The sequence below is a fragment of the Centroberyx gerrardi genome, chromosome 7 (genome assembly GCF_048128805.1).
Source record: "Centroberyx gerrardi isolate f3 chromosome 7, fCenGer3.hap1.cur.20231027, whole genome shotgun sequence".
Lineage (NCBI taxonomy): Eukaryota > Metazoa > Chordata > Actinopteri > Beryciformes > Berycidae > Centroberyx > Centroberyx gerrardi.
The window spans coordinates 18,443,089-18,463,058 of NC_136003.1; the positions used below are offsets into that span (position 1 = coordinate 18,443,089).

General features: G+C 44.4%; 2 protein-coding genes across 3 annotated transcripts in view; one reads left to right on the forward strand and one right to left on the reverse strand.

The window, feature by feature from the left end:
- The window catches only part of coro7 (coronin 7), a 115,396-nt gene that overhangs the window by 27,155 nt on the left and 68,271 nt on the right, over nt 1-19,970 (reverse strand). The gene's annotated exons all lie outside the window — the stretch shown is intronic.
- Nucleotides 5,892-19,970, forward strand: part of vasnb (vasorin b) — a 28,177-nt gene continuing 14,098 nt past the window's right edge. The window contains exons 1-2 of one of the 2 annotated variants that reach the window (XM_071908429.2): nt 5,892-6,096; nt 14,775-14,830. The gene's annotated coding sequence lies outside the window, so the exon portion shown is untranslated. The remainder of the gene's footprint in view (nt 6,097-14,774; nt 14,831-19,970) is intronic. The other variant, XM_071908430.2, reaches the window with a different exon arrangement.

The following is a 19,970-nucleotide window of genomic DNA, read 5'->3' on the forward strand; positions in this document are numbered from 1 at the left end:
TGGTGCACAGATTCTTGAGGTTTGCGTTGAGGGTCTTTTCATGTCATCCCCTGACAACTATATCAAAGAGCTCACACAAAGCCCTCAGCTTGCTCCAATGATACTAAAACTCCATGACAGGACTATAGAGAAATGACAAAGTGACCAAAATAATAAAAAAAAAAATGCACACAAACAAAACAATAAACAAGGCGACAAACGGGGGGCAGGAAATCTTCCATATTATGACATCCTGTCTGCGTTCCCAAAGCTAGGTTCATTAACACAGTCCATCTAACTGTCCCAGTGACAGACAAATGGTGAGAAAGGGCAAAATGGGATTCTTTTGGACGAATACCCCGAGCCCTCTTCACCCTGAAAATGAAGTTCACTTTGGGTCGCAAGTCCCCTCTGCGCCACTTTTAGTCCAATTAACCCAGGCTGGACTAGATAAACAAGATAATAAAATGTGCACTTGTTTTTATAGTGTTGTATACAAAGGATCCTCTAGGAGAGACAGCTTTATGAGGGGCAGATTGACTTATAATGGGATGAGCTGGCAAGAGAGGACAGGTGGGAAGAGTCAATATTTGACACCAGTGTTTAGACAGATACTGAATTTTATCTGATCCAGCACATTTGATTATAGCATTATGTGTTTGTTCTCACACAAATAGTGACAACTTCTGCTTTGATTTCCTTCATTACAGAAAGCCTCCCTCTCTCCCTGTTTGTCATATTCCTCTGTCACTTTCAGTGTTGCCAAAGCAGCTACCAATTAACCATCTATCTATCTATCTATCTATCTATCCTCCCTCTCTTCCCAGGTTTCCCCTCCACTACGGAGCACTCCTTCCCACGGACGTATTCTGGCTACCGGGGGCTAAGGAACTGTGGGAAGCCGTGTGGGGAGGGCACAGTCATGTCTCACGCCAGCCCACACATACTGCAGTCATTCACATTTATGTGTGATGGGAAGACATATAGTTGTGGAAAGGGGATACCGCATGCATCCACACGCACACATGCACACACGCACACACACACACACACACACAGTAATGCAAAGATACACATACACATGTAGATACACGGAAGAAGTGACAAAAACAAGAGAATAATGGCCGGGGATTGAGCTGTGGCTCGATCAGAAAATAACCCAGGACGATGGTTCCCAGGCCGTCCCAAAGGGAAAGCGACTAGGGATTTCCAAAACCAACCCCACTCTCTCCCTCTATGTTTGTGTTCCTTCACTGTACTATGGGCTGAATACTGCAAAATCTGACCTACTCTGTACATTCCTATACTACTTGTGTAATAAAAGGGATGTTACAATAGATCACTGCCAAACACACAGTGAGTTAACCCCCGTAGGTCCATCTCAGCCCTCTCCCAGACTATTTAAGTTAATGGGGCCATCTTTTTACAGCTCCAAACAGCATAAAACGTCCATCAAACCAAACAGCTCGTGCAACGTAATCCAAGTATTTTGAACCCTACGGTAGCAAGCAGAGTCTTCTACCAGAGTGCTGCAGGGTGTGCGTGACCAAAGCATTGTCAGTGAGGAAAATATAGGAGATAATGACATAAAAACTTTTGGCCCTACGGGTGCAATCGTTTGGCTACAAAACACTTCTGATGGACATTTTATGCTTTTTATGGATCTGTAAAATGGATCTGTTTACTTCAATTGTTTAGGAAAAGGCTGAGATGGAGGGGCTATGGGGGCTAACTCATTGTGCGTTTGCGGTCCTATGAACGTCAATGGAGTTTCGCCTGACACCGGGGCTGAATAGATAATGACTGAATTTTCATTTTGGGGTGAACTATTCTTTTAAACTCACTGACACTCTTGACACTCTTCCCTGATGCCCATTTCTTCTATTTCTCCTCCAGGGACACTGGCCTTGTCCGTTTAACTCACCAGTTCCTCCTCTATGAAACCCACAGGCATGTTGTGAACAAAAAAGCACATGGACCTCAAACCAAGACACACACTCAAGTTCCTGAATAGATCTATGGATATGTTTATGGAGGCATACAGAGGGTGGGATTGTATAGCAGGAAGACAGATGGTGGTCTGGGTTTATCCCGTGACCGGGCGTCTTCTTGGCCAGGGAGGTCATGTGGTGATAGGTCACAGGGTCAAGGACAAATCTATAGCACACGTTGTATATACAATATGCATTATAGCAAGCATACACTATAAACCCTATACAGTATACAGCAAGAATATGGAAGTGATCAGGAGCACAAAAAGCAGGAAAAAGGTATAGGGGAATGGTAAACCACCATAATAAATTAATTGGAGTTGTACTTTCAAAACAAAACCCGAGAATCCTAAAAAAAACAAAGCAAAAACAAGTTGTCGCTGTTGGGTGAAAACTTTATAACTTAATACAAAAACAAAAATCCTAACTCTGATATATACTTAGCATCTACTGTCCCTGTTAAAGTGGATGAGTAACTAATTAGTAAGGGTTACTTTATCCAGAGAAAGTATAAATGATACAAATTAGATTCTAATACTTGAACATGAATCAGCAAAATAGAGTGTGAGAATAGTTCTAGTATGTATCTTGTCTGCTACTAAACGGCAGACAAAGTTGAACTTGAAATAAATCTGAGCTCGTAAAAAGCTACTGTATAGTGGAGAGTAGAAAAGGAGAACTGAAGTGATTCAAGACCAAGCGAAAAAAGTGAGACAAAGTGAAGCAGGAAAAAGGTCAAAGGGGTTAGCAGTTAGTTAGTCAGGGTGGGTCAACCAGAGGAAGAGAAAATGATGAAAGTCAAGTTGAAGAAACACACAAAGAGCATGGTCGCATGTGAACGAATGAAAAAAGAATGGAGCAGGAACAGAAAGAAAATGTTGAGAGTACTAGCCAATTGGTAGAGCAGGGACATGAAAAGAAAAAAGAAAGCCATTCTTGAGAAAAGGTGAGAAAAACTGAAGAAAGAAGAAAGCCCCCCCCCCCCCTTCCAAAAAAACAGCATGGTGCTGCGCAGCTATAAGTGTCTCTAGCCTTAAACCCTTAGCAGGCTGCGGTTGGCTCGGTCCCAAACCAGTGTTTTACTGGTTCCCCTGGGCAGTGTTATGGAACGGGCCGGATTCCACCTCGCCATCTTTTACTGAGCCAGGGTGATTAGGAGCCCAACGTGCTGACGGCGCATGCAGTAATGTTGTTACAGCCACTAAACTGTGATTTACTCCACTGACCAAACGCCTATAGTTGTCCTTTAATGTAACTGCAGCAGGCTAAAACAAGGACTTTCCATTCTGGATGTTTAATCGTAGAAAAATGTGGAGACCCTAACTGAAGACTTCACAGGAGGTAGAAACTGCAGGAGGTAGAAACCAAATTGCACTTTCTATATGAATGTCCACAATGAATGAATACATTTAGAGAAATATACTACCCAAAGTTTGAAAGTGCAATTCAAACTTTCTCACAAATTTCTCACAGTCTCCACAGCAAACATTGCTACTTGCTGCCAAATTCATTTAATCTTTTTATGACCTCACAAATGATATTTAACTACATTATTCATAATGTATTACTTATTTTTTCAACTGATCATAGCACAGAATGCTTTATTAAGTACTTTTTGTATGCAATGAGTTCCTGCTGTTACCACTGCGTTCGTTCATGATAGTATTGTATTAGTACACAGTATTTAGGTATGCATTTATTTTAATGTGATATCACAATATGCTTTCGCAACACTTGTTTCTATTCGACTTGTGCCCATAGAGCTCATTTTTAAATTTGAAAAAGCTTTTTGAGAAAATGTGTGCAGGTGTGTGTTTCCTTGGTTATAAACCTAAAGCAGCAGACCAGCTTGGACACAGTGAAAGAAGGCTGCCGCTGGTCTGGAGGCGGGTCCTTGAGTACCTGGCCTCCTGGCGACTTCGGTCCTCCTCTCCGTCCAACACACACAGGCCAGATGACTAAGATAAATAACTCACCCTCAATGCACCTGGATGACCTCAGCACACAGGCAGCAGCACTGGTGTTGCAGTTTGGACAGGAAGGTGTAAGTGTGTGTGTGTGTGTGTGTGTGTGTGTGTGTGTAAGTGAAAGACAGAGAGAGAGAGAGAGAGAGAGGGAGAGAAAGCACAGACACTGATTTTGTGAGCTTTGTACATGTGAATCTGCGCGGTTGTGATAAAGAACAGCGGGAGGAAGATTTATTTCTTATGAATGCGTAAAACTCAGTTGCGGCTGCGACTATGGGGCTACATCTGGACCCTGCGGGACGTGCGTGAAATCGTTTCTCTATTCCTGCAATTTTACTGTAATGTCTTGCAGATGGTACAATGCGTGCGTGTGTGTGTGCTGTATGGATAATAACTCTTACAGTAGGAGCTGAAGGAGAGCGAGTGAGCGAGCGAGCGAGAGATAAAGAGAGAGAGAGAGAGAGAGAGGGCATGAGCCAGAGACTGCGTGGAGACTACTATCAAAAAGTAAACTGTACAAAATACACAAGCACGGCTCAGCAAGTGGAACAAAAGTGTCCCGTCTCCATAGGACACGGAGGGGTGGGGGTGGCTTCAGGAGGCGCGTGCGAGGGCCTAGGAGCCGGAGAGAGAGATCTGTTTGTTGAATCTTGCTCCTGTTGGGCTCTCTACACCTCCAGCACGAGGGTGAGTGACAGCACTGTAAATATACCGGGGGAAATTTGGCCTGGCTTCAGTTATTTTGACAATCCCTTGTCAACAAGTGGGGAATACAGCAGCTCTGCAAGCACACATAGGTCAAAACATGAGGGGGAAATATCAGAGCGCTGTGCACAAGAGGCACTGGGTTCTTTCAACATTTGGAATGATGAAGGTTGAGATTTTTTTTTTTATATCAAACAGGTCCTTCAAACAGGCTCTGCAGTATTTCTATCCGAAACAGGGTGAAGCCATATACCCTTCGTTTCTCCACTTATGGGTAATTCCGCGGCATGTGGCTAAAAGTACACAGCGGAGGTGACACGGTGCCTGAGAGCTATCCCCTTACTGCACCTCGTTGGGAAACCATTCTGGCTGACATTAAAATAGGCTGCCAGCTGCCGACGGGTAGTTTGTCACTGGCGGTAGGAAGTATTCAATAGCTTTCTCAGCTTGAAGATGGCCATGTGAAATGAAGCGACCATATGTGCTAATGTGGGGGGTGACGCTCGGGACCTCTCTTGCACGTACGCTGTCAAGGTGATTGACGCTCTCGTACATCAGCGGAGAGATAAAGTTAATTAACAGATAAGACGAGTTAAAACATTTATAGATAAGGCTATAATGAATTATATATAAATAGATGTAACATGTTTCTTAGCAAAGAAGATTTGCCTCTTCAAAGTTTTGTTTTGAATATTTTTCATTTGTCATGTATATACTGTATATTTCTTACCCTAATATATTTAGTACCTAATATATTTTTATATTAGGGGTGAAGCTAGTGGTGGACGGTCATGTAACCGGTCAGTCACAGGGTTAATCCCAGCAATATACTGAACCCTGCCTACTCACTCATTGTGATAATAACTAAGATGTAAAATGTATATCGGAAAAACAAAACAAAACAAACAATGTATCTATTACCAAATAAAGGGCCCATATGTAACCAACTACTAGGTTAAACTAGTAATGTCTCCTGAATGAAACAGGTTGCGCAGGTAGGCATTAAGATATAATGAAACTGAAAAGGGGGTGGAATGTCTTTCCTTCGCACCCAGCCAAACTGCAAGGTGAGTTGTGTTGCTCTCCAGTGTGCAGCCTGCGCAGGAGAGCGCTCTGCCGCGGTGCGCCTCGCCTCGCCTCGCCTCGCCCCTCCCATCCCTCTGCTTTAAACTCTCCACTGTGTTCACCAATAAAGCGCTTTTTGTCCAGGGAGTCAGCACTTGAGCGCATTCCTTGACGTGGAGGTTTTTGAACCTCTCTAAGGATTTGATGAGGAGCGATACAACTTCCATACGTTCAGAGAAACTTTTTTTTTTTGTTGTTGACAGCAGCGCAGAAGGAAAACTAAAAAGGACTTTCAGAGTTATTTCTGTGAACTCCTCCGCTTGGATAAAGCTACAGGGCGCAAGAAATTCCCGAGTGCGCTCACAACTGCACTTCTCCGAGAGTTAAGGGTAAGCGTTTCCTTCCATAATCAATACAATAAAGATATCTGGAAAAATTGCATAAGGGTTTACGGTTGTCGGCTTCTTCGCTTAGCAGGAACACATGGAGTGCGTAAACCGGGGCGACAGGGTTATGTTGACAATATGCAGTTAGGTTTGGGAATATAATTACAGGAACATCTTGATAAATCCACAGAATTAGCTGAATTCTTTTTAGGAACAAAATCCACACAGTGTGAACATTAGTTTAGCAGGTTTATTTCCTTTTAAAAAATAATATGAACCACCAACGACCAGTGCGGCTGCTCACTAAAGTTGTTTGTGCCCTGTATGACAGGAGTGAGCGCTGAGTAATCCCCTAACGAAAAAAAAAGAAATCACTAGAATAATCCTATAGAGATTTACAGTCTTTCTATTATGCTCAGTAGTAAGTTAATAGTGACATTACTGCACTTTGAGAAATTGTTTTTATCTCCCAAGGTATCACTATAATATTCATATAAGGACTTCTTAGTTTTACTGTGATATTTAGAAAATAGCATTCTTCTAAAATGTATTAGGCTATAGGATATAGGTTCTTTGTCATATGGGGTTAGGGTGAGGATTCCCTGGAAATCACCTTAAACACTGTCAAATGAGCGGGCTATAGCAAGTTTCCCAACAAAAGTCACAGATCACAAGATAACGACAAAAACAAAGTTTGTCCGTTGTTCGGAAATGCGTAAAACGCGAGCGTGTGCGCGGAGCAAATGGAAAGAGCGGAGCCGTAATTAAACGGGCTTGGTTAAACAGTGAGTGTTGGACCGCAGGACGCCGTGCAGCATGCAGGGGCAGAGCCGAGCGTCTAGACCGCACCGAGCCGTGTTTACCGCGGGGGAACGGCCCACAACAGGCTAAAAGTTCAATCGGACAAGACAGTTTGTTTTCAATGCTCAGGAAGCTCATTTCTCCGGTTAACACGGGGGTCAAATCCCTAAACCGTAAGATTTGGCAAAGTCCCTGCAGCTAATACAATTTTGCAACATAACTTCCAAACCGATTACATCAAGTACATTTCTGACAAGTGGAGCAGAGACCGACAAGATATTTATAATAATATTTTTATTTTGTCAGTATGATAAATTATTAGACATAGATCACCAAACTATCATCTAAGATGGAGCATTGGTCTTGAATGATGTGTATTTTTAGCTTCCAAATAAATTTCTGCCATTTTTGCTCCACCTTTACTCTCCATTGTAATGTTAAAAACTACAGTATCAAATTTGGACTAAGTTTGGCTAAGATAGCGAGTGACACAGGCTGCCCTGCCATACCCAATTGTCGCCCATGCATTAACATGAGTTCCTGAGGATTTGGTTTTAGGAGCTTACTTGGAAGAAAAAATCTTAAGAAATCCTCTCGGTTCTTACTAAGTAACTACACAGCAAGATGAGAGAGAGAGAGAGAGAGAGATTGTTGAGAAAATGCCTTTTGGGTAAAACTCTGAGATGTGTTTCATATTAACACAGGAGGGGACAAAGTTATGTTTATCAACAGGTGGATACCTCTTGTTACTGTTTCTATAAAAGATATTTGACTGTGGTTAAAATACGTTGAAGTTCCAAAGCCATATGTAAAATCAGACAACTCAAGTGGAGAGGCCGAGGGATGAAACACTGACTCAGATGTCAAGAGAGGTGCATGCAGAAATCAGAGAGAAATCAGTTCTTCTCAGCAGTGCGTAAAAGGCAAACGTGCATCTGAGGTCAAATTCTTGCAAGAGTAAACCCCCTACTGACTGAGACTAAACTGCCAATAAAGTAACATCCAATAAAGTAACATCCAATAAACTAACATCCAATAAACTAACAAGAGTCAACATGTTTAGACCAATCTCTGTTCCATAAACTAGAGGTACAAGTAGCCAGCAGCGCATCCATTCCCTCCAGATATATCCAAGTCATCTTATCTCGCCACAGATCTTCTCATTTAAAGGAATCCCAGATAGATAGATAGATATATATTGGTCAAAGGAGCCTCATTTGAAAGTATTTTGTCCCAAGGAACCCCATCTAAGAAGATCTCTGTTCTTAAATATAAGATACTGTACTTCATACAGAATTACATAGCAGTCTGTACTGTATGTGGGGTGACAACCACAGAAACCTATGATCAAAGCAGTCTTCCTCACGCATGATCTCACAGTGAGTGAAATAATAGTGAAATTGAACTAGTCCTCATTTAACCCTCTCGGGGCGGGGCCGCCTTGTGGCCCCTAAACCCCACTTTGGGAATCGCTGATCAAAAACATAGCCGGACTTTTGAAAATCTGCCTTCATTTGAGATGCTTTGTTCAATACTGTGCGTGTAAGAACAGTCTTCTGACCAAGATCCCCCCAGCTTTCAGCCAGATTAGCATCTTTTGCACACCCCCCCCCCCACAAACAGGCACGGAAAATTGCCTAATCTTTCCCTGGGGCCAAACAGACGGCGTAAACTACTCCAATAGCCCACTATTAACCCCTGCGCCGGTGTAGAGCTCATTCCCTGCTTCCGCACCATGTGTTTCGACGCAGACTGTCATTATGCTGCAGGAGAAGCTACAGTGTCACTGACGGCGCATAATGGTTGTAATTGGTTTATATTAGGCTACCAGGCACAGTGGAGCAGCCACAGGAGCCCAATTATCCCTCACTAATGTGCAGTACTTTCAGGCTATGTTGCACCAGATTGTAACACTTAACAGTACAAGAGAGCTGTTGTGGGCATGGCTTGACATGGTAAGGCATGTAATAAGTGAGACAATGCAGTTGTTGTCTACACGCACGGGCCGCTACGATGAAGATGCTCCCGTCTCCTGGCTGTCTGCTTCAGGGTTTCGCTATCTACCCGGCTGTCTGTCGCAGTGCTTGTGCAGTCGCTTGTTGGCACCGAGACACTCAGCCTCACTTGTCGCTGCTGAGAGACAGATGGTGAGAAGTCTGAGGCGATGAATGGTGCGCAAGAGAGTGAGCACAGAGAGAGAGAGAGAGAGAGAGGGGATAAATGAAGTGAGCAGTAAAGTCTGAGTAAAGGACTTAAGGGTGACACTGCCAAGGAACGCTGCTCTCCACCTATTAAGTACAAATAAGGAGACATCAAAGTGTGTTCCTCGTCAAAATGTCAGCTGCCTAAAATGCGCAATTGTGCGTGTGTGTGTGTGTATTAAGTCAAAACACACATACACGGGTGGATTATCTCTGGCCCCCGCGACCTTTCTTGCCCTTAACACTCTGTCTATGGATGGAAAGCATGACTAAGACTATACGGGGCCTCTGTTGTTAAACCCAATTTAAACAATTAAGCACAGGGCTACTGTCACACCACTAGCTGATCCACACAGGCACACACACACACACACACACACACACACACACACACACACAGTCTCTCTCTCATCACATACACATACACACACACCCATTGTCCCTTCCTTGATGCCAAGGTAAACAGCCAGTCATCAGCATCCCCCTCTTTCCCCACACAGCACCAATGCTGAGCTTTATAACAACAAATAAAGTTCAATTTAACTGTCACTGACTCTCAGCTACCTGGGCACAAAAAAGCAGCTAGCACACTCTTAGTTTGCCATTATAAGTGATCAACAGTGTCGAAACCACGCTACCCATCCAGGATTTGGTTACCAAAACACTGTGTCAGCCTGTAATTTTATTGTTTTTGCATAATCAAGGCTGTCATTTCATCATCTGTGCCAAAGAGCTTGGGAGGAAAGGAGCGATGATGTCTTAATAAGCTACTGAACAGAGTTTGTCAGATATGATGGCTCATCTGTCACGGTGATAAATGACTGAAGTAACTGTTGGATATTTTATAGGTGCATGTTATGTCAGTGTTTTTGCTTATTAAAACAACATAGTTCATAACACTCTCTGTCGCCGCTCTCTTCCTCTCCACTATGGCTGAGAGCGGAGGATTTTCCTATCGTACCATGTACTGCCGCGGCCCCACAGCTCCCTTTTACGCCAATTAGGGGCAGTGCCTGAAGCATCCTACCCTCCGCATCAGAGGGATTAGAGGGTTAAAAGTCAGGTGCTGAGGCGAGGAGGCCTGGGGAGGGGAGGAGAGGCAGGACGGGGGGAGCAGGACGGGGGGAGCAGGAGGGAGGAGAGGAGGACGGGGAGCGGGGCACTCACACAGCAGGCAGGGAGAGGGAAGTCGACAGGGCAGAAAGCTGGAATATGTGTGTGGGTGTGTGTTTGCATTTGTCAAGGCCATGTGAAAGCAAAGTCTCATCGCAATTAGCAAGACTCTGAGTTTGTGTGTGTGTGCGTGTATGTGAGAGAGAGAGAAAGAGAGAGAAAGAGGGGGGGGAGGATTCAAGATGTGCATATCATTCTCTCTTATGTTGATCCGAGTTGAGTTGGATCCACCGTCAGAACTTAATGGCTTCAGCATGCCCCCCCTCACCAGGGTGTCAGGTGTTGCACAGCGGGGGGGCGTTCCCTGGTTGACAACCAAGAGTCAGAGCTGCTTTCTTGGACAGGCGTCTTAAATAAAACCCCCGGCTTCAAAGGCCTCAGCCTCACACATCAATGCTGACCCAGCGGTATGCGGAGGCAAACCCCAGCCCATACGCCTGCCAAGCTAAATTGAAGAAGAGCTCGCCGATGCAGCCAAATGATGCGTTCAGAAGAACCACTTCAAAACCCTGCATAAATATACACGCACATGCGAAGGGATCTGAGGGCTTGGAGTGCCCCAGCTTGAGCGCAAACCCCAAATAACTGCTGTCCTCCGCATCCACACACACGCGCGCACGTACACACACACACATACACACACACACTCTCTCTTTCTCTCTGTAGCTTTTGTAGGTTTGTCTGTCCTGTAAGGCAGATTACCCTCTGAATTAAAGACGGCATGAGAGAAACTGCCCTCTCAACCTCCTCACTATTTTTTAACCTTCTCACTCTCTTTGGAAAATCTGTGAAAAAGCCAAAAACATCCCCCAAATTCCCAGATCGGCTCAAACCAATGACCTGTTGAGAGAGAGAGACAGAGGGAGAATGAGAGAGAGGCAGAGAGGGAGAGAGAGAGAGAGAGGAAGAGAGGGAGGGTGCTCATCCCAGAAAGCCACCACAAATTGCCGCGTTTCAGTGAGGCCGTAAAAAAAGAGAAACGGCTCTTAATCTAAGGTTGTAATTACCTCTGGCCAGCATTGTAATTAGGAAATGAGCCTTGAACTAGATCTTACTGAGTAAAAGCAAAGCAACAACGACACACACACACACACACACACATATACACACACTCACACAGACACACACACGCACACATTGTTTGACCAGAACCATGAACTAGGAAAGACAGATCTCCCTTTGAGTAGAAGGTCAAATATTTAACCACTAGCCATTAATGACTAATGAAAATTAAACAAGCATTAAGATGAACATTAACTCTTAAAATTCTACAGAATATGGATTCAATGATAAGACAGCAGTGTAAATTTGTCAGTGTGTATGGTGTGTGTGTGTGTGTGTGTGTGTGTATACCCCTGCATGCCATAGAATCAGTAAGGGTCAGAGGGTCAGTTCGTCACAGCAAGTGGTGACATGCACACACACACACACACACACACACACACACACACTTATGTAGGCATGTCGAACATACGAGCCGACACGTACGCACACAGCCACCCTCTTTCACTGCATGAGTGTGTGTTTTTTCCTTAATGTCTATTTCAGTTACAGCGAGGGACACAAATAGTGTCGTTATCTGCTGCTGTCCACACTGTGTGTGTGAGAGAGCAAGAGGCAGACTGAGAAAGAGAGAGAAAGCGAATACGGTATCTGTGTATGTGTGTGTGTGCGCTGTGTACTGTGTGTGTGCGTATGTTTGAATGTCACCACATATCAACCCAAATCTCCATCCGTCAACACAGCAATCAACAGTCAAACGGTTGTGACAGCGCCACAAGTCAGGACTAGTCACCCTTACATATTGTACACGAGAAGCGGAGTGTCACATGAAATTTCGAGGCAAGGCAACACACCTCCAGCAAAACATGTGAGCCTTTCTCTATGACTCCCACCCATCTTCAGTAGGGTTTGGGTTTGGACTGATCTCGTGAGCTATAATTTGGACATGTTGTTGGCAGATGAGATGCTGCCACTACAAAGTGGCTCCAACATTAACGCCAGACGGCTCAGCTCTTTTCTGCTTTCGGGAGAGATGAAAACGGATGGGGGGAGAGAGAGAGAGAGAGAGACAGAGGGAGAAAGGAGGAGAAGCGGAGGAGGAGAAGGTTGAGGAGATATTTATGTTTAACAGATGAACGCAGAAGAAGGAAGAAAATTATAGTGGATAGGATGGGCGAAACGTATCAGTGCTCTAAAAAAAGGGAATGAGGGAATGAGAGAAAAAAATTGGTCATTCCAAAAAGTAGAGAAGTACGGGTGAAAACAGAGTGAAAATAAAGAGGTAGTGACAGGTTAAAGGACAATACCAATGTTTTGGCAGTGCACTCAAATTAAAACACCACATTCAGGCCTAACAAGACAAGAATATTGTTGTCAACAGTTCTGTCCTTTAAATACGTGCTAACTGTCCGTCAAGAAGTTTAGCGGGAAAGAAAGAATAAGACGATTTTCATCTATTTTGAGTGTCGAGTTCCACTTTGAAAGCTAAATATTTACTGTGCAGTTAAGAGACTCTCTGAGACGGAGACACAGTGACCTCGACTAGCTGACCGCAGCAGGGTCAGCACACGAGAGACCCGACACTTAGCTACTACAAACACACACACACACACTAACAAACATACATGACTGTGCTTAGTTGATGCATGTATGCAGATAAACACACAACAACTCACACACACACACATGCGTACACGCACACACATAACTCTACCGTTATTATAGACGCTGAATTCCCTTTGATCTAACAGTGCAGCAGTGCAAAACACTCCCACAGACAAATAAACACACACATGCAGAATGCAGCAAAGGCCTAAAAGCAGGCCACCGAGCCAAACCCTGGGACTGCGACAGGCTATTTTCAGATGTAAACTGTGTACTATGTGTGTGTGTGTGTGTGCGCGCGTGCCTCAGGGTGAGTCAGAGACTGTGTATGCAAATTAACGTACGGTTTCAGGTGTTACACAATCAGGTTTAGCGCGTGGTTTGGTAGGCGTGCTCTTCCTCCTCCATAGACTAGCTGGTTGACTCACAGCTCAGGTATATGAAATATGGCCGAAAAACAATGCTGAGTGGAAAGACACTGGAAGAGTGTGTCTGTGTGTGTTTAATGCATCCATGGATATGTGTATAGCTTACAGTTTGCATGTACGAATGAGAGAGAGAAAGAGAAGACAGAAACGGAGAGAAATATTGTGTGCGTCTCAGCTAATTAGCTTTGAAAGTTGAAAGTTTTATGAGCATGCACTAAATCAATTACACCAGGAAATGAAAAACGTCTGTCATTAGAATACGATGTGGAAGCCGCTCTAGGCCAAACGTCTCCCACTAATAAAACGTCTTTTTGGTTTTGGTTTTGCCAAAACCAACCCATTTTTATGATCCCAGAACCACGCTCAAAAATAACATTCAATACCAGTTAGTGTATTTATGCAAAGCAAAAAGCACATGCATGCGCACGCACAAACACACACACACACACACGTCTGTGGTTAATTAGACATAATGAGATGCTAATTGTTAAAAACACACCAACTAAGGACATATAATTAGAGCTGTCGGCAGCTCTAGATCTACTCCTCAGGGCCTGTGTCACAGGGTTAGCTTGTCACACACACACACACACACACCTGACAAAAGCAAAACTAGGCAAAGGCGAAGCATAGATATCCCTGCACTTGCTCTCCCATGAATTATACTATGTTTTGCATGTATGTGAGTGTTACCTGAAAACTACTGGCAAGGACTCAAAAGACAGATCATTGACTATTGTTGTTCCTTTACTTGTTAGTAAGCTGTCAAACACACACAACACTGTGCTTCTCTTGAAAAGCCTCAAATTTATGGAGGGGAAGGCCTACCTGCTCAACAGAATAATTCAAGGCAAACTTCTGTGGTCAAATTTTACCCTTTGTAGGCATTTTCACCTTTACTGTATGCCAATGTGTAGTACTATCCTTTTACCTTTATAATTATTCACTTTGATACCCTCATGTACTGTGCATTCTTAGACAGCTTAAGCTGGTGAAACTGCTAAATTAATCATGTGTATCATGCCAGCAATCATAATATAAACACACAAAGGCACACATAGGGGTTCAACAAGCAGTGATTGTCTCATGCCACGCTTGAGTCTATGTTGTACACACACACACACACACACACACACTGGCCACGGCTGATGGGCTGATACCGCAGGACAAGGAGCTGACAGAGTGGAGAGTGGTCCGGCTGCATTCTTCCTCTCCCGCTCTGTCATTCTCTTGCGCTGCCACACGGCCTGCCAGCGCTCAGCAGCACGCTCCCGCACAACGCTGGAATCCAACCAATTAAAAGGAAAAACTTCCTGTTTAGCTTGTGGGGCAGAACAACGCATGGCGGGGGATCAGACTCCCCCATGGAGAAAAGATGAGAGCCTACCATTTCAACAATGGCCTATCGATCAGAAACAGATTGCAGCTTGGTTTGGTTAACCGGTGTATTTGTTTTTTTTTTTGTTTGTAGACAAAGAAGTAACGAGACCTGCCTCACAAAAAGTGGAGTGAGAGCTTCTTTATTGGGTGAGTGAAGCATTAATTTAAGTCTGACAGTCTAATTAGCAATCTGTGTCATTATGATGAAGATGTGGCCAGTTACTATAATTCAAAAACACTGTTATGATTAGGAATATATTTTCATCACAAACAAAACAGACCGTTGTCTAATATAATTTAGATTACATAAGTAACAGCACACTGTGTTTTAGTTTTGACACGTGTCGTAACAAAACAGTCCTTTGAATATTTGCATCCAGAAACCCAAACCACACACAGTTGGCGGTCCTTATTGTGTTAACCACAACACCCGGCTTCCTCAATGGGGTCCTTTCACACAACTCTGAGCCTCTTAATAAGACTGGCAGAAGAACAAGAGTTGGTCTCTAAACACACACAAATGCATGTGTGCACGTACATACACACGCGACATTTAATAGATACGGCAAGGCTGTATGGGGTTACAGAGTGAGGGGGAAAGGAAAAAGAGAGAAAGAATGAAGTGGTGAGCTTGACATGCCTGTCTGGTTATGGAAGTTAAGGAGTAGTGGTAAAAAGAAGCACTAGGGTGTTTTAAGTTTCTCAGTGCGTGTGTCTGTGTGCCTATCTATGTGTGATGGTCCATATGTATTGATTAGAGGCCCTGTGGAGCTGCGTTCTACCTTACACACTCCACCTGACCCCCCCCCCCCCCCCGCCCCCCTCCTCATACTGCCTCATTCCTGTATTGCGCTTGTTGTCAGTGAGCTGTGACAGAGACTGCATGGGCTTGTAAAGACACACACAGGCCAACACTGTAGCCCCTGGGCCCCTGGACGCACATTGCTACTCTCACTAATTGCCTTACAACTCCTCCACCTCTCTGTGCAGCCCACTCTTCCTCAGAGAAGACAGAGAGGCAGAGAGCAGTGCTGTGCAGAGAGGCATGCAATTCTTCTCTGGGGCACACACACACACACGCATGCATTTTCTTCAGGTTAAGGAATTTGTGCCTGGTGTGCCTTCCCGCTTGCTATAAATTATTCACTACGTTGGCAAACCTTCAATGTCAACATACACATTCGCTCTGTTTCTGCCTTAATCCTGGAGTTTCTACATCAAAGCTCGCACACTCTGCAGCACACACTGACATCCTGTGTGTGTTTATTTTACCTGCTTTTCTTCTGAGTGCCGGCTATACATCTCTGCCACACCTAACCATGTATTCTTGAATACACAAAAACGTATGCATGCGCGCATACACACACACACACACACACACACACACACACACACAAGCACACAACGAGGCTCTGTGTTTCTCATTACTGCGACCTGGAGCTATCTGTGTGTTTTAAAGCTGTGGACATGAGCGTGAGAAATAACATTAACACAGCCTTCCCCACTTCATGTGGCATTCATAAACACGGCGACACCATAGAAAACATTAACAGTGTATGAGTGTGTGTGTGTGTGTGTGTGGAGCGTCAGTTATTAATGTTAATATTTCTACCTAAAAGTAAACATGGTAGAGCAAACAAGGATGTTCCATGACGTGCACATACCGCACACACACACACACTATCTCATTGTCATGCAGAATACACACGCTCAGATCACATTCTTGTGCACACACACACACACACACACACTAACACACAGGCAGGCATTGTTTGCTATATTACAGGTTGGCTCAGGAATCCACTCCACTAAATGACTTGTATGGACGGACGTGTTGATTGGAGCAAACAAACAGCTTTTTGCTAAGACACATCCACTGCTACAATAACAAAGCATCATTCATTCTTTTCCCTCTCTCTCCCTCTCTCTGTGCGGCAGTCTGTCAGGCCGTCTCAGGCTCTCGCAATATGACAGCGTGACTAACTGCTAGAGCAAACGTGGCCTCGCACACATGCGGGCGCGGATTCAGACGCACACAGATCCTGTGTACTGAAAGCAGAAGAGGCAGAGCTCTGGGCTGCCCGAAACCGCACCAAGGGACCCATCTCTCAATTCTCCGTATGGGTGGGCATGAGCAGGCTCCAGGGGAAAGGCCCAAATTGAATTCAGTGGCCTCTTCAAAGCGGAGCCTGTCTTAGTTCATGTCAATGTATATACATGTGTGTGTGTTTGTTAATAGGGCAGCCTCCCAAGGCAGATCCTGAGCCAAATAAGAAAACATTGTGGTAAAATGCACTAAACTTTGGGGGATTTTATATTGTATTGATTCTGGTGAGCTTCTAAGAAATACACGCCGAAACCCTTAGGGAGTTACCTGGATCACTGCATGCAGCACATTTAGCCCATTGTGTACGCTTCAGCCCTAAAGGGACACCGAGGTTAGAGCAGGCTCACTTGTCCTCGCTTATTCCTCCATTTCTGTCACTACCCACCTCCCCCCCTCCTTCTCTCCTGCCTTGTTTGTGCTTGATATGAGGAATCTTCTGATAGTGCACACCTGCTAGAGGCAAATTACAGTGCTGGGTCAATGGTGACATCTTAATGTATTGCTGTTGATTGATGTCTTCTGCCTCACACTGACTAAGGTGGCAGGGTTCACCTGTTTCGATCAGCGGTTGGCATAGGTATGTAGTAGGTAGGTCAAGGTGCTAATCAAACCGTGGTTTATGGGTCAGTGACGGCCCGTGGGATGTTGTAATTTGTGGACGTTAAGCGATAGAAATGTTTTTATTTAGAGGTTTTCAGCATAGAGTTACTTTATAAATAAATGGCTTTATTCAAACAAATCCATTCAATTTTATTCAGTAATAGAATGTCATGATATTAAATTGCCTGTCCCTAAATACTTTTTGTAAAATGGAAAAACATCCAAGCAGAACGGAATCAAAACTCCATCTCCAATGCCTCAAAACTGTATCATGGTATTAAACGCTGTAACAAACAAGTCAGCAGTCGTGGTCGAGGAGGCAAACTCAGGACACCCGAGGCCATAGAGCACAGGCATGTCAGCGCCGGGGGCGGGTGCACTGTGCCGCCTGCCTGCCAGTTTGCCAGCCAAACTCCCAAGCCCTGGCAAGGTCCCAACACAGCCAGTGGTTTCACAATGCATTCCTTTGTGACATCCTAATCAGCACCACTGATCTCCACGCCATATTTATCTTGTGCGTGTGTGGCACATGCCTGGGTTGTTTTTTTTTGTTTTGTTTTTTTAATGGGAAAAGGCCCCAGGGCAGAATGACTTGAAAAATCACAAACGGTAACTCTTAGGAAAGAGGGGGGGGGGGGGGGGTGTGTGAAAAACAGGTAAACCTGCACTATGCCTGCCTTTAAATACAGGTCTTGGTAGACAAAAAAATGAGGAAAATTCCACTTACTCCAGACTTGTGTTTACAATGCAACCTCCTCTCCACTTAGACAATGCCCCAAACAATTAAATTTGGATGTGACTCAATCTTTACTAAAACAATAAATCATGTTCAGCTCATGATGAAACGCACTTCCTTATGAAAGTATTCATAGAATGTCTCACCTTGTCAAAACTAATGTACCACAGAGTCCAAAGCTGAAGATGGAAATTGTTGGGAATTGAAGCCAATTAAATTGTCAATCGCCAGACATTAGGCGCGAGGAACAAACAATGTTTGCCCCTCCTCCTTTCATCATCATTCTCTCGCTTCCCCTGCACCTCCAAAGCAATCATCTTTCACATTCTTTATTGCCACAATCCTCCCATTGGAGACAGTAGGCGCCCTTCAGAGCACGCTTTAAAAAGGACATCAGCTAAAGCTGACACAAATCCTTTCATTGTTCTAAGAATAGGTGCCCTGTTTGGTATGCAAGTATGTATGTATGTGTTCACTCTTTTTCTTTGTCTCTCCTACCTGTCATGGCATGGCTCTTTGAGAGAAATGTTTCTCTGTGTTTCTCCTCTTTCTTTTAAGTTTTAGAGAGAGAGAGAGAAGCACAAGAGAAATAAACTGAGAGAGTGAGATGGTTGAACAGATTTTTTTTCTGGATGGCCAGGTGTAACCACAGATGTGCTAATGTGGGTGTCCTGAGCTTCACATATTTGCACACAGTCCAGTCTAAACAGCTCTGTGCTACTGAGGTGTGTGTGTGTCCTTTCCAAGTCTCCAGGTTTCTAATGATGAACTGCATCGTGAAGTGAAGTTTGGTCGCTGAAACACTGTAAACAATTTGTTGTTTACCTGTGTGTGAGTGCGTGTGTGTTAATATCCTGTCAGCATTAGCACTCGGCTAAGCTTCTGTTTGTCAGCCCCATACTTTAAACTTTAGCCACGTCGGGGTTTCAGCCTAATGAACAGTTTGACAGCAACATAGTTGCCGCCAAGCGCTGCAGGCTAGACCAGTCTCACACACAGACACAGACTGCAGGGCTGTTATGGCAGGTGGGGGAGACGTGCCTTCATCAGATTCCACTCATACTCTCACCAGCCGCATGAACAAACCTGAGAGGAAGTAAGGAGGAGAACAGAGGAGCAGAGGGAGGCACACTGACAGGGTGAAGAGGGGGATTTCAGACATACTTGTGTGATGTGTTGGAGAAAGAGTGTCACACGTTAGATAGCTGTCCACCACGCGCCCTGGATTAACTGGTAAGTGACGGCGTACCGTATGTTTGTGTGTGTAGATGTATGTATGTGTGTGACATTAGCAGTATGGCAGTAATGCGGTCTGACCATTCTGTAGAATCAGTCCAGGCTAAGCCGAGTTCCCGGAGGCAAGGGGAGGCAGAGAGGCAACTATGTTCGAGCAACAAGTGGCAAGACCCACCAGAGGGGCGGACAGACGTGCAGACAGGCAGACAGATAACCTGAGAGTGTTCGTCCTCGGTGACTGCGTGTGACAGTATTTGCCTAACAAGGATAGTCAGCCTGCCAGCCAGTCAGTCTTTCAGTCTGTCAGTACGCCTGCATACTGCCTGACTCATACACACCCTCTGATTTTGGTGAGTTTCACTCTGAACTCTCACATAGCACTGTTGCAATGAGGGGCAAAGGTGAAAACAGAGTGACTACATTCAGCTGTACTGTTAGCACACCAACTCTGGTCTGTCACTTGATCCTATAATGAAAAGAGCGGAAAAAAATGATAGTTTAAGTAAGTAGTTTAAGTAATGATAGTTTAAGTGATATTATCCTCTCAATTGCCTTGGCCAGTAGCATACTTAAGTCAATAGACAAACACAAGAGACGGTCATCAGGTG